Below are 13533 nucleotides of genomic sequence, written 5' to 3' on the forward strand. Positions count from 1 at the left end.
GGCCCATGTCAGCATCTGAGTGAGACCGAACAGGGCAGAATGATTGGTCTCTCGAAAATAGGTCCGATGTGACGCCATATTGCGGCTCACACAAGGTGCGGTTTTATAACAGTTATGCTTGTGTCGAAACAGAGCATCAGAGAGTGTATTGCTCACAGACCAGCAAATACCGGACCACACAGTGTGGCTACAGTAAGAAAAGGCCGCCATATTGTAGGCGTCGGCGTAACCAATAGAAATTCCTCCTCCACAGCGTTGACTTGGTGTTGAAGCACTGCAATGAGTATGGACGGGTCTGCATCGACGGTTCGACGCATCCTGCTAAGGACTGGAGGACTGGACTGGTGACAGGCATGCCACTGCGTCCTCTTCCACTGTACAGAAACTACCAACGTATAACAAGGGAAACTTGCCATCGCACTCAGATTTAATGGTAAGAGAGCCCAGTGGACAATCCGTCAAAAACTGAACACCTGTAAGGCATGAAAACAGAAAGAAGGTGCATTGGACTGTAGAAAAAATCAGAATAGCAATAGTGAACGGTCCAAGAATAACAAGTGCAACATACAAAGCTGAGTCACTAACAATTGGTACCTAGAGTAACTCCAAGAGTATGATAGTAGTTGAAACGTTTGTGGGACAAATGTTGCATGAAACAAAGGGGGCCATAATATGATGATGGCTTTTTGTTGCTAGGTGGGTTGGCGTCAGACATATGATGGTCAACTTAGTTTTTTTTAAATAGGATCCTATAGTTTGGTACTTATTTTCTGATAGCGGCTATCGAAACGAATCCATTGACGTGTTCAAGTAAGATCTTTGAAGGTCAACGAAGGTCAAACAGGTGGCATGAAGGTCAATTTACAGAAGGTGTTTGAAGTGATGACCATTGGTACCAATGTAGTGCTGCAATCTTCTTATCATGGATTGAATGGTGTTACTTATCACATCGGCACTTATCGAAACATATTCTGACAATTCTCTCTCGCATATCTTCAGGTGTAGTTGAAACGTCTTTATAAATATTGCCTTTTACGAATCCCCACAAGTAAAAAGGCAGAGGCCTCAAGTCTGGCGAACGAGCCGGCCGGCCACGACAAATCTCATTTTAAGGCTATTCAGATATATATGTACAGGGTGAGTCACCAACTATTACCTCCAAGATTAGCTCCGGAAGTATGATAGGAGCTGTAACGTTTGAGGGACAAGAGTTGCATGTGACAACGGGGGCGATATTATGACGTTTGTTTTATGTTGCTAGGTGGGGTCCCTTCAGAGATATGAAGGTCCACTTTGTTTTTTTAAATGGGATGTTATAGTTCGGAACTTATTTTCTGATAGCGGCCATCGAGAGGAATCCAATGATGAGCAACAGTAAGGTCTTTGGTGTTCGACGAAGGTCTTATCATGGATTGAGTGATATTCGTTATCACTTGGGCACTTATCGAAGCACATGCTCCGACAATTCTCTCTCGTATATGGTGCAAATATTAAGTATTAGCCGAATACGGTGTATCCATCTAAAGTGCCGTAGACATGTGATCACCATTCGATGGTTTAACAATACAACACTAATAGGAATGGTAAGACTAGTATCGTCGAATCAAGCGAATGTGAATGGTGTATTCGTCCGCAGCTCGTCGTCGTGGGGTAGCGTTCTCGCTTCCCACGCCCAGGTTCCCGGGTTCGATTCCCGGCGGGGTTAGGGATTTTCTCTGCCTCGTGATGACTGGGTGTTGTGTGATGCCCTTAGGTTAATTAAGTTTAAGTATTTCTAAGTTCTAGGGGACTGATGACCATAGATGTTAAGTCCCATAGTGCTCAGAGCCATTTTTGCCAGCCGCGGTGGTCTCGCGGTTCTAGCGCGCAGTCCGGAACCGTGCGTCTGCTACGAAGCGCGGGTTCGAATCTTGCCTCGGGCATGGATGTGTGTGATGTCCTTAGGTTAGTTAGGTTTAAGTAGTTCTAAGTTCTAGGGGACTGATGACCACAGCAGTTGAGTCCCATAGCGCTCACAGCCAATGGTGTATTCCTTCAAAGAACAAGTCGATACGCTTCTCACTTATGGAGAATGCCAACGAAATTCAGTGAGAGCTAGAGATTTATTCACTGAATGATATCCTCAACGTACTCATCCTACATGTCGTACATTTAAATATGTGTATGATAAATTGACCACAACTGGATCTTTAACGCATCGGAAACATATCCGGCAATGGAAACTTACTAACGAGGGAACGGAAATTGATACTCTTGCCACCGGGGTTCGCGATCCTTGTGTTAGTTCGCATCAAATAGCAAGGGAATCTGGTTTGAGCCAGAGTAGTGTTGTTCGTGTTCTGCATCGCCACAAATATGATCCTTACCATATCAGTCTCCACCAAGAATTTACTGGTACAGATTGTATGCGTCGCATTGAATTCTGCCGATCGGCTCAATTTCAGATTCAGAGGGATGACACATTTATTAATTTGATTTTATTTACTGACGAGGCTACATTCACGAAGCATAGAAATGTTTATTTGCATAACATGCATTATTGGGCAACTGAAAATCCATGTTGGCTACAGCATGTAGCACACCAAAAACCGTGGTTGATAAATGTATTGTGTGGGGTTCTGGAAGACAGAGTTGTAGGCCCCTATTTCCTCGGAGGAAATCTTAATGGCAGGAAGTACAGCGCATTCCTGCAAGAAATATTAGGTCTGTTAACGGAAGAAATACCTTTAGGAACAAGGAACAGAATGTGATATCAACACGATGGGTGTCCGGCACATTTTTCGCTGATGGCTACATATAAGTTTCAGAGATAATTCCTAAATCGTTTGTTTGGACGCGGAGGAGATGTGTCGTGGCCGCTCGTTCAACAGATTTTATGCCTCTGAATTTTTTTATTTTTATGGGGATTCGTAAAACGCAATGTTTATAAAGACGTTCCAACTACACCTGAAGATATGTGAGAGAGAATTGTCAAAGCATGTGCTCTGATAAATGCCAATGTGATAAGGAATACCACTCAATCCATGATAAGAAGATTGCAGAACTGCATTGATACCAATGTTCATCACTTCGAACACCTTCTGTAAATGGACGTTCATGCCACCTTTGCGACATTCGTTGACTTTCAAAGACCTTACTGTTACACATCATTGGATTCGTCTCGATAGCCGCTATCAGAAAATAGGTATCAATCTATAGCATGTCATTTAAAAAAACAAAGTTAACCTTCACGTCTCTGAAGCGGCCCCACCTAGCCACAAAAAACCGACGACATATTATGCCGCCCCTTTGTCTCATGCAACTTTTGTCCCACAAACGTTTCAGCTCCTATCACACCTTTGGAGTTATTCTTTGTGGCAATAGTTAGTGACTCGCCCTGTAGGGTAGACGGGTAATAAATGGTGTCGAGCCGAAAGGAAGTGGCTTTCGAAAGGGATCCAGAAACGTTTGCTGACAAGATGACAAGTCTACCCAATCCTCCACTGGAAAACGCGTCTGGCGTGTCACACACGGCATTAGTGACGGTATGTGTTTCATACGATAGGACTCTCTTATCGACGCATCTAACTTGTACGCCTGGTGAGTGAGTGACGTATGCCTCCGTGCCCGAGTTAGGTTTCCGTATCAATGCGAATGTGATCACTCCCTAGGAAATGATGAAAACGTAATAGTTTGTCGCAGAAGCTACAATAAATGAACGCAACAGTTTCACAGTCACAGAGTTTCTCTGTGCTTTGTCAAAACATATACCGTATTTTTAAAGTTTTTGACGTTGCGTTTCGTTTTGGAGTTCTTGACTTTTGAATTCCTTTGTTGTAACGTAGTTCACATCTGTTTATTTGTTGTTTTCATTTCTGCGAGACATCTATTTCGTATCTCGACTGCTCTCAATATTCATAACAATTACTTGTGTCGGTAACGTATTCTTATCGCATGACTCATCTTCTATAACCAAAATGTAGTATGACAACTACCAAGACTGCAGAACGAGAACAAACGTTTCAATGACCGGACAGATAGTTCATAAAGCTGTGAAAAAAAGCACGAGGAACTTTCGAACACGGCTCGCCATCTTGGAAGTCCAGCAGCCTGACCACGTACCGTCGACGCCATCTGTATGTCAGGCTAATCGTTATTCCACTTCTTGTTCTTGGACCGTTCACTGTTTCTATTTTGCTTTTTTTTTCACAGTTCAGTACGCGTTTGTCCTGTTTTCATGCTTGCTCTGTGTTCAGTTTTTGACGGGCTGTCGACTGAGACATCTTACGACTAAATCTGAGGGAGTGCGATGGGTAGTTTCCATTGTAAGACTGCTGTGGCTACGTGAACTCTGTCCTTGGCGTGCTGATTGGTCGGCAATTGGTTCGTTCCCGTCCTCCAGCTACAAAAGTTGATGATTTGTGAATGCGCCTACGAACCGCGTGGCAGTGTTTTCCCCAATGTGGTAACCACTCAGGCGCTCTTTGATTCCGTACCACCACTTCGAGAGGCTCTGATTTCAGTACGCTGTGGTTTCTCACTGAAATAATTCTCATGGTCAAAGTGAACGTGCGGTTCTCAGTTGTAATAATTTATATATTATCGTGTCCTTAACCTCTGGAGTAAATTTCATTGTAATCACTTCTCCTTCTTGGGTTGCAATTTTCACCACCAGTAGTGTACTTTTATTTCACACCCATGTAGAATACTTTTATTCCTAAATGTTACCCGAATTTTCTATAATTTGTACAAAATATTAAGTTTAAATTTAATGTAACAACGAATGAATCCTAGTAATTGTCATGCAGTCGAGGTTGAAACAAGGTTAGATTTCAAGAACTGATCACATCAGTTCTGAAACATGTGATGTGGTGTCATACGGCGCGTTAAACGCCCCTACGTCACAGGCGTCTCCCTTGCAGATGGAGCTGCTCTGACTACCAACGCGACCAGTGTCTAAGTGCTTCCACTCGGAAGTTTGAGTTCAATAAACTGTCCTTGCCAACACAGTTCAATAAATGATCTGCTACGTTTCATTTACAGCGCAGCTGCTGAATCAATGCTCCATATCCCTCCAATAAAGGTACGTAACTTAAGTAACCATATATACGGCACATAATGTGATAGACGTTAAGATATATCCTTATTTTCACGCTAGACTGTAAGAAATTCGATTAAACAGCATGAAGACGTAGGGGGCATTTTGCAAATAGAGATCATTATGACGCCCCACAAAAGTAAAACAAGAAGTCATAATAATTTTAAACGAAAATTTGATAACAGTATTGTGTCATCTACACTAACTAACCTGTTCGTGGAAGGGTAGCTAAGAATACTCAAGAAGAGAATAAGGATGCCAGCGGAATTTACATTAATATAGAGTTTCCGGATAGCACGGCTTTTCTCAATGAAGTGAAAGAAGTTCTATAAGAATTATTCATTAAGGTAAGTAACCTAGTTTGTACAGAATGGCCGAGCGGCTTTAGGCGCTTCAGCCCAGAACCGCGCTGCTGCTACGGTCGCAGGTTCTAATCCTGCCGAGGGCATGGATGTGCGTGATGTCCTTAAGGTTAGGTAGGTTTAATTAGTTCTACGTCTAGGGGCTGATGACCTCAGATGTTAAGTCCCATAGTGCTTATAACCATCAGCTTGTTCTGTTCGTCCTTAAAACCCGGAAGGTAGTAGACACCGGCCCCCAGATTGATGTCGTGTTCTCTGGCCTAGGGAAGGCGTTCCGTAGAGGTCCTAATTGTCACATAAGGAGCAACTTGCGAACGTACCGAGTATCAGTCCAGCTTTGAGGCTGATTTCAAGAGATCCTTGCAAACAGAATACACCACGTCATTCTTAAAAGACAGGTATAGAGGGTGTATCAAAACGTATCTCACAAAGAATGGAGTTTGGTAGGTCGGTACCTTGTAACCATATTGTTATAGTAAATTTATATTCGAAAACACTTCGTTTGCGTGCTTGCGTCTCTGAAATGTGTAGAAGAAAGTAGGCAGTTTGAACCACACAAGCTAGGCAAAGAGGACAGGTAACAATATACTTCACTGTCAGTAAACACCAGTTTAATCCACTTAGAGAAGGTCCTCAATACGAGCGCCAACAACTTCGGTAAATTTTATGCATCGTCTAATGATGTATTGCTGAATCTTTGGAGAGATACTCGCCATATCATGAATTATTCCAACTGCTACTTGCATTCATGCCACAAGAACGTTTGCTTATTCCAAGTATGTCTAATACACGAGAGTTTTTATGTACCCCCAGTAATGGTTCCAGGTCCAGTAAGCGAGGAGGTGGGCCTCGACTTCCAGTTTGTCTGTTGACATCTGCATGCCAGCGAGTACTTCAAGTGGATATGGGTCGAGACTCCTCAGTGCAAATCTTCGGCATCTACGAGAGCTCTTTGAAAATCGACACGCAAAGCTGGAGGCCACCAGATTCCGCGTTCGATGACCGTCTGTGACATAACAGCCAGCATTTGATGTTTCAGAGTACTGGCTATACTGCGATAAGAGTGCGTGCCAGCCTTCCAAAGCTGACGTGGCGGTACACCGCCAGACGCCTGTGATACAGAGTTTGGAAGGCAGTCATGTATTATTGCCTAATAAATGTATTATTGTCAATGATGTTTCCTTGACGCTCTCATGCGTAACTAGCTCAATACCACTGTATTCTGCCCGGCTCTTTCCTGACGACTATAGGAGTCTGGGACAAGACCCATATTGTACTCTGCGTCGGTGTACATCACTACCATTTTTCATTCCCCTTTTACGGCTGCCAATATAATCACTGAAAACTATGTACTGTATGAAACTACAGAACTTAAGATATTACTGTACTTTACCTTTGCTTATATATGACAGTGCGGGATGGCCAAGCGGTTCTAGGCGCTACAGTCTGGAACCGCTACGGTCGCAGGTTCGAATCCTGCCTCGGGCATGGATGTGTGTGAAGTCCTTAGGTTAGTTAGGCTTAAGTAGTTCTAGGTTCTAGGGGACTGATGACCTCAGAAGTTAAGTCCCATAGTGCTCAGAGCCATTTGAACCATTTGAAGTTCTGTGTGTGTGATGTAACAAATAAAGCATTACCACTGGTAAACATTCCAAATCACGGTACACATTATGCCATTGTTAATTTGTTTACCTGGAGTTCCGCTTCTGAGGCCATAGAAGGTCAACAGTGTCAGAGTGATTGTAGTTTACACTGTCTCGTTTACTCCTTGCCTTGCTTGTGTGGTCAAAACAGCCTATGTCCTCTTCCACATTTCAGAGACGCTAACACGGGAACGAAAGCGTATTTGAAGGTATTTTTATTAACGAAGTGCAAACTCCCTCCAGCGGCCTACCAGACCCTCATTGCTTCCATACCACGGCACATCGCTGCTGTTATCCGTAGCGAAGGTGCACATACCGACTATTACATAGCTACCGAGCGAGGTGGCGCAGTGGTTGGCACACTGGACTCGCATTCTGGAGAACGAAGGGTCAAACTCGTCTCTGGCCGTCCAGATACAGGTTTTTCGTGATCTCCCTAAATCGTTGCAGACAAACGCCGGTATCTTTCCTTTGAAAGGACGCGGCCGATTTTCTTCACCGTGCTTGGCACAATCCGAGTTTGAGCTCCGTCACCGATGACCTCGATGTTGACGGGTCTTGAAACCAAATGTTCATTCCCTCCCTTTTTATTGGATAGGTGGTCATAACGTTATTGCTGATTAGTACATATATTGTACGATTTTTACATATGCCCTTTACATAAGTTTTGAATTAATTTTTCATATTACGTTTTTAATTCAAAAAATATCTTTAGTTTGCTTCCTTGGAACGTTTATCAAAATACTGGTTTTACTTGAGTGACAACAGAAAACATAAATAGATGCAGGGTACGTTGTTATGCTACCACCTCGCCTATGTTTCCCCCCACCCCCTCTCCCTCTTATTCCTCTCTTCCATATTCTGGTACAGGGTGCTCCAAAAATAGCAAAGGTGGGTCTTTGTTTGCGTAGTGACATGACTCTAACGTAATCACTTCATACAGCATGAAACAAGTGCGATATCAGCCTTCGGACCAGCTTATCCACCACGTAAGATTCTAGTCTCACTACCTGTAGCCAAATCAAACTTGCAGCATCCAGGGGAGCGCCAGTGATATCGATAAATATTGTAGGTGGAGATACTAAATCAGGAGCTCAAATTCGACGAGAAAGTTCGAAAGATCATAAACACAAGGCTATCCGATGTTTTTCCATTAGCTACAGTCGGTATGGAATGTACTTATTGTAATACTTCTGCCCTGTGTATTGCATGGGGAATGTCTGACAGAATTTTGTTGACCCGAATCAGAGTAAATTATTTTGCTTTTTCACCTCAGCAATCCATTCCGCACATGGCTAGGCTCCATACCTTCAAGACATGAAACAACCCAGTGAACTGGGCACGTACGTTAGTGCTACTTTATACCAACTTCTCGAAACTGCTGTCGCAAAAGATGATTGCCTCACAAACCACAGGCTACATCTTTCTAAGATGGAACAAGTTATGAAAACAATCAGAATAAACATCCATGACAAATATCTTATACAAATGCAGCAAAAATACCACATCCAGTAAGCCACTGGGAGAGCAAACATGTCATACATGAGTAAATACAGTAAATACGCATCAAAACATACTCTCTACTAAATTTAATAAATGAAATGATAAGGTAAAAATTATTGCACTTGTAAGTGCAGGCACTTAAAATAAATACATAAACCATCTACCTCTGTTCCTCTCTCGTGCGCGAGCGCGCGCGCGCGCGCGCGCGCGCACACACACACAAAGAGAGAGAGAGAGAGAGAGGGAGGGAGGGAGGGAGTGAGAGAGGTGGTCACAAATACCACAAAACACGTTCAGTAGTTGGCAGTAACATTGAATCGTTGGCCATAACATTCGACAGTCGGCAACACCAGTGGAAACACGACATCAGAACAAAAATTCCGTTTCTAGCGCTGCAAAGTCCGAAAAACAAAATTTCAAAAAGCACTCATAAGAACAGCGTTAAAAATAAAAAAAAATCATGTACGACAATACCCGCGAAAGCTGTAAGTAGGACTACATATCATTAATATATCACAGAAAACAAAATTACTAGAACTGTTTATAACCTATATACAGGGTGTCACCTAACGTTACCGCTGGATGTATTTCGTAAACCACATCAAATACTGACGAATCGATTCCACAGACCGAACGTGAGGAGAGGGACTAGTGTAATTGGTTAATACAAAACATAAAAAAATGCACGGAAGTATGTTTTTTAACACAAACCTACGTTTTTTTAAATGGAACCCCGTTAGTTTTATTAGCACATCCGAACATATAAACAAATAGGTAATCAGTGCCGTTTGTTGCATTGTAAAACGTTAATTACATCCGGAGATATTGTAACCTAAATTTGACGCTTGAGTACCACTCCTCCGCTGTTCGATCGTGTGTATCGGAGAGCACCGAATTACGTAGGGATCCAAAGGGAACGGTGATGGACCTTAGGTACAGAAGAGACTGGAAAAGCACATTACGTCCACATGCTAACACCTTTTTATTGGTCTTTTTCACTGACGCACATGTACATTACCATGAGGGGTGAGGTACACGTACACACGTGGTTTCCGTTTTCAATTACGGAGTGGAATAGAGTGTGTCCCGACATGTCAGGTCAATAGATGTTCAGTGTGGTGGCCATCATTTGCTGCACACAATTGCAATCTCTGGCGTAATGAATGTCGTACACGCCGCAGTACATCTGGTGTAATGTCGCCGCAGGCTGCCACAATACGTTGTTTCATATTTTCTGGGGTTGCAGGCACATCACGGTACACATTCTCCTTTAACGTACCCCACAGAAAGAAGTCCAGAGGTGTAAGATCAGGAGAAACACGGTCGTCATCGTAAACATTTCCCTGCAGATGCTGCTTGCCGACCGTGGCCCATGTTTGTTACAACACGCAACTCAACGTCGGAGGTTCCAAGCGTCAACTTTAGGTTACAATATCTCCGGATGTAATTAATATTTTACAATGCAACAAACGGAACTGATTACCTATTTGTTTATATGTTCAGATGTGCTAACAAAACTAACGTGATTCCATTTAAAAAACGTAGGTTTGTGTTAAAAACATATTTCCGTGCATTTTTGTATGGTTTGTATTAAATAATTACACTAGCCCCTCTCCTCACGTTCGGTCTGTGGAATCGGTTCGTCAGTATTTGATGTGGTTTACGAAATATATCCAGCGGTAACGTTAGGTGACTCACCCTGTATACAACGTCCAAAATGAAAAAAAAAATTGTATACACAAAAATTTGTACATCCTTCAGGTCACTGACGATGTCTCTGAAAGAATAAAGGAAAATGCATATGGCACAAAACTTTTGTTCCATTAGGCCGGCCGGAGTGGCCGTGCGGTTCTAGGCGCTACAGTCTGGAGCCGAGCGACCGCTACGGTCGCAGGTTCGAATTCTGCCTCGGGCATGGATGTGTGTGATGTCCTTAGGTTAGTTAGGTTTGATTAGTTCTAAGTTGTAGGCGACTGATGACCTCAGAAGTTAAGTCGCATAGTGCTGAGAGCCATTTGAATCATTTTTTTTTTCATTAAGTTGTAATGAGACAGTCCAAAACTAAAAGTTATCAACATACCGTAATGTGGCTCCGAAGATTCTTTCTTAGAAGATCCTGTCTTTAAAATGTCTTCTAATGCAACAGATTTTGGGAAATCACGTTGCTGAAACAATATGCAGACATTAGTCACATCTTAATTAGCAGTAACAGTGAACATCGAAGACAGCTTCATCATACGATTAGCTTCAGTTTAACTTTAGACTTGTAGATGTATTCGGAAAACCCTCGTTAATTAAATGTAATACCATTGAAAAGGCAGTGAAAGTTTAGTAAAATAAACAATGCACCTTTAAAACTCACGCACTAAGGGGAAAAAATATATACATACATTAAATATTAAGTTTAAAAACGTTAGGTGAAATGAAATGTCGTGTGACGAGGGCCTCCCGTCGGGTAGACCGCTCGCCTGGTGCAAGTCTTTCGATTTGACGCCACTTCGGCGACTTGCGCGTCGACGGGGATGAAATGATGATGATTAGGACAACACAACACCCAGTCCCTGATCAGAGAAATCTCCGACCCAGCCGGGAATCGAACCCGGGCCATTAGGATTGACAGTCTGTCGCGCTGACCACTTTTTTTATTAATTTTTTTTAAATTTTGTTTGTTATGGTTCGTTGTATTTCGCCGTAGCAGACATCACATGACATCCGTCGAAGCTCGTTGTTGATCTTTTCATTCAGTTTCTTTATTACAGAGGCCAGTCAGCTCTCTGACCGAACACGCTGAGCTACCGTGCCGGCGTCCACTCAGCTACCGGGGGCGGACAAAACGTTAGGCAATATAGGATTAAACATACTGGGTGTCTCTCCTAAGAGTCGTCAGGCACACTTTTTTCTGCTGTTTCGGCTGTTATTTGCAGCTTCGTTTCTGAAACGTGTAGATGGAGTCAGCTCAAACATGTACTGCTCAACAAATGTTTCATGCGATAAACAGCGCCAATGGGAAACATCGGTTTGTTTCCCGTTACAAAGAAAATGGTTCATAAAGCGGAATTTTACGTACCCGTTCCACACAGCAGCTTTGTGCGATATTCGTGTAATTGACAAGTATTAACAGAAACAACAAAACGCGAAACGTAATTAATACTGCAGCAACGACTGAGCAGCGCTACTGCATGGTGGTAGTATTGCTGTTGCTGTCACTGCTGGAGTAGTGGTTCTTCATAATGTGTTTACTGTCCCTGTTTATACATACCGACTAAAAGGTCCCCGCTCAAGACTAATTTGGGACCACTCTAACGAATCGGCACTTAACCCTTTCGTGGGCAAAATTATTGAGCAGTTTTTTTTAATGAATGGAGAGCAGATAGTAGTTAACAGATAGGTATATTTATCATACAGAATATCAAATTTTCTCCAACTTTTAAAGTTGGGTCAGACAACAAGGTGGGAAGTATTCTTCCCACTACCTTCCTTGGAGTTAAATAACAAAAACAACTTTTTCAATATATGTCATATTTATTTGATAAATTTACTTCTCTTGTTACAATGATTGTTCACAATTACTTGCCATGAAATTTTCTGAAACATGGGTCTATGCGTAGTGGTATTTGACAATATGTACAAACACAGCGAGTGCTCTTTTCCGCAGCTTTGGTACTACAATGACGGCACGTCCAGTAGGTTTTTCCTAAAATGGGTTGATGCTCCCCTACAGCCACAAGACGAAAATCTTCGGTACTTTATCCCTTTTTGCCAGAGACACAAGTTTTGGTCCACGCCTTTTTTGGGATGAGAAGCCAGCGATCAATTGTCTGGCTAGATGTATTGTGTATGTGAGCTGATCATGCTGTCCACTTTCTCTTTTACTTATTTTCCACAGGATAAAACTGTTCACTGCAGCAACGTCCACCAGGAAATAACATATTCTGTGCCACCATTTTACAGAACGTCTGCCAATAGCATACCTTTCTCGTAATTGATCAAACTTATCGACAACACCCATTATTTTGTTGGATTCTGTCACAACTTCAGGACAAGAAATCTCTGTACTAGTACCATCCTTGTTTTTCCTTTTCACTGTGGCTGTTTCTCATGGATCATGAATTGAGGACAGGAAAGTGACTGGACGGTTATCCATCCATTTTACTGCAGAAATGGCTCCTTTTGTTTCAAACTGGAACTCTCCTCGATCCAATTTTACGTTTTCCTTCATAAATTTGGGTAAATCAAAAGTATTTACCTTATACTATAGCTTTGAGGAAAAAATCACAAAATGTCTCGCGAACAGCACTGAGAGGCTCCTCTACAGAGCAACACTCAGCTATACAGTGCCTCTGCGCGAAAGTACAGCAAAAACGGCGGGAACTTCCGATTGGAAGTAGTACCCTATACTGTTCACTAGGTGGTAGTACCGTACAGAGGTGGTAACTGTGAATCCCACGGGACTAGAAGCAAGTTCATTGTAGTGGGAAGCATGTTTCCCACGGCTCACGAAAGAGTTAAAACTCAACGTACGACACTGTTATGTTTGTAACAGGAAACAAAACAGCGGGTTTCACTGACACTAGGCACACGTGATGAGTAGTATTTGTTGGTGCAAACTCCAGCTACGTGTCGGAAAAATTAAATTTCAGACATCTGGCAAAACACAGGAGAAAATGCTTCTGACGGCTAAGAAGTGACGCCCGTTATTGTCCGTACATTGGGAATAAGATCGATATTTGTTGACGTAGCAAGTGTAATGTTAAATTACAAAGTCTACTTGAAAAAGCAAATAAGTCGCGGGCCCAGATGGAATCCCAAATTGGTTTTACAGGAAGTACTCTACGGCATTGGCCCCTTATCTTGCTTCCATTTATCGCGAATCTCTCGCCCAGCGCAAAGTCACAAGCGACTGGAAAATAAGCGCAGATGAGTTATGTATATAAGAACAGCAAAAGAA

This window comes from Schistocerca nitens, chromosome 6 (genome assembly GCF_023898315.1).
Source record: "Schistocerca nitens isolate TAMUIC-IGC-003100 chromosome 6, iqSchNite1.1, whole genome shotgun sequence".
In the NCBI taxonomy this organism is placed as follows: domain Eukaryota; kingdom Metazoa; phylum Arthropoda; class Insecta; order Orthoptera; family Acrididae; genus Schistocerca; species Schistocerca nitens.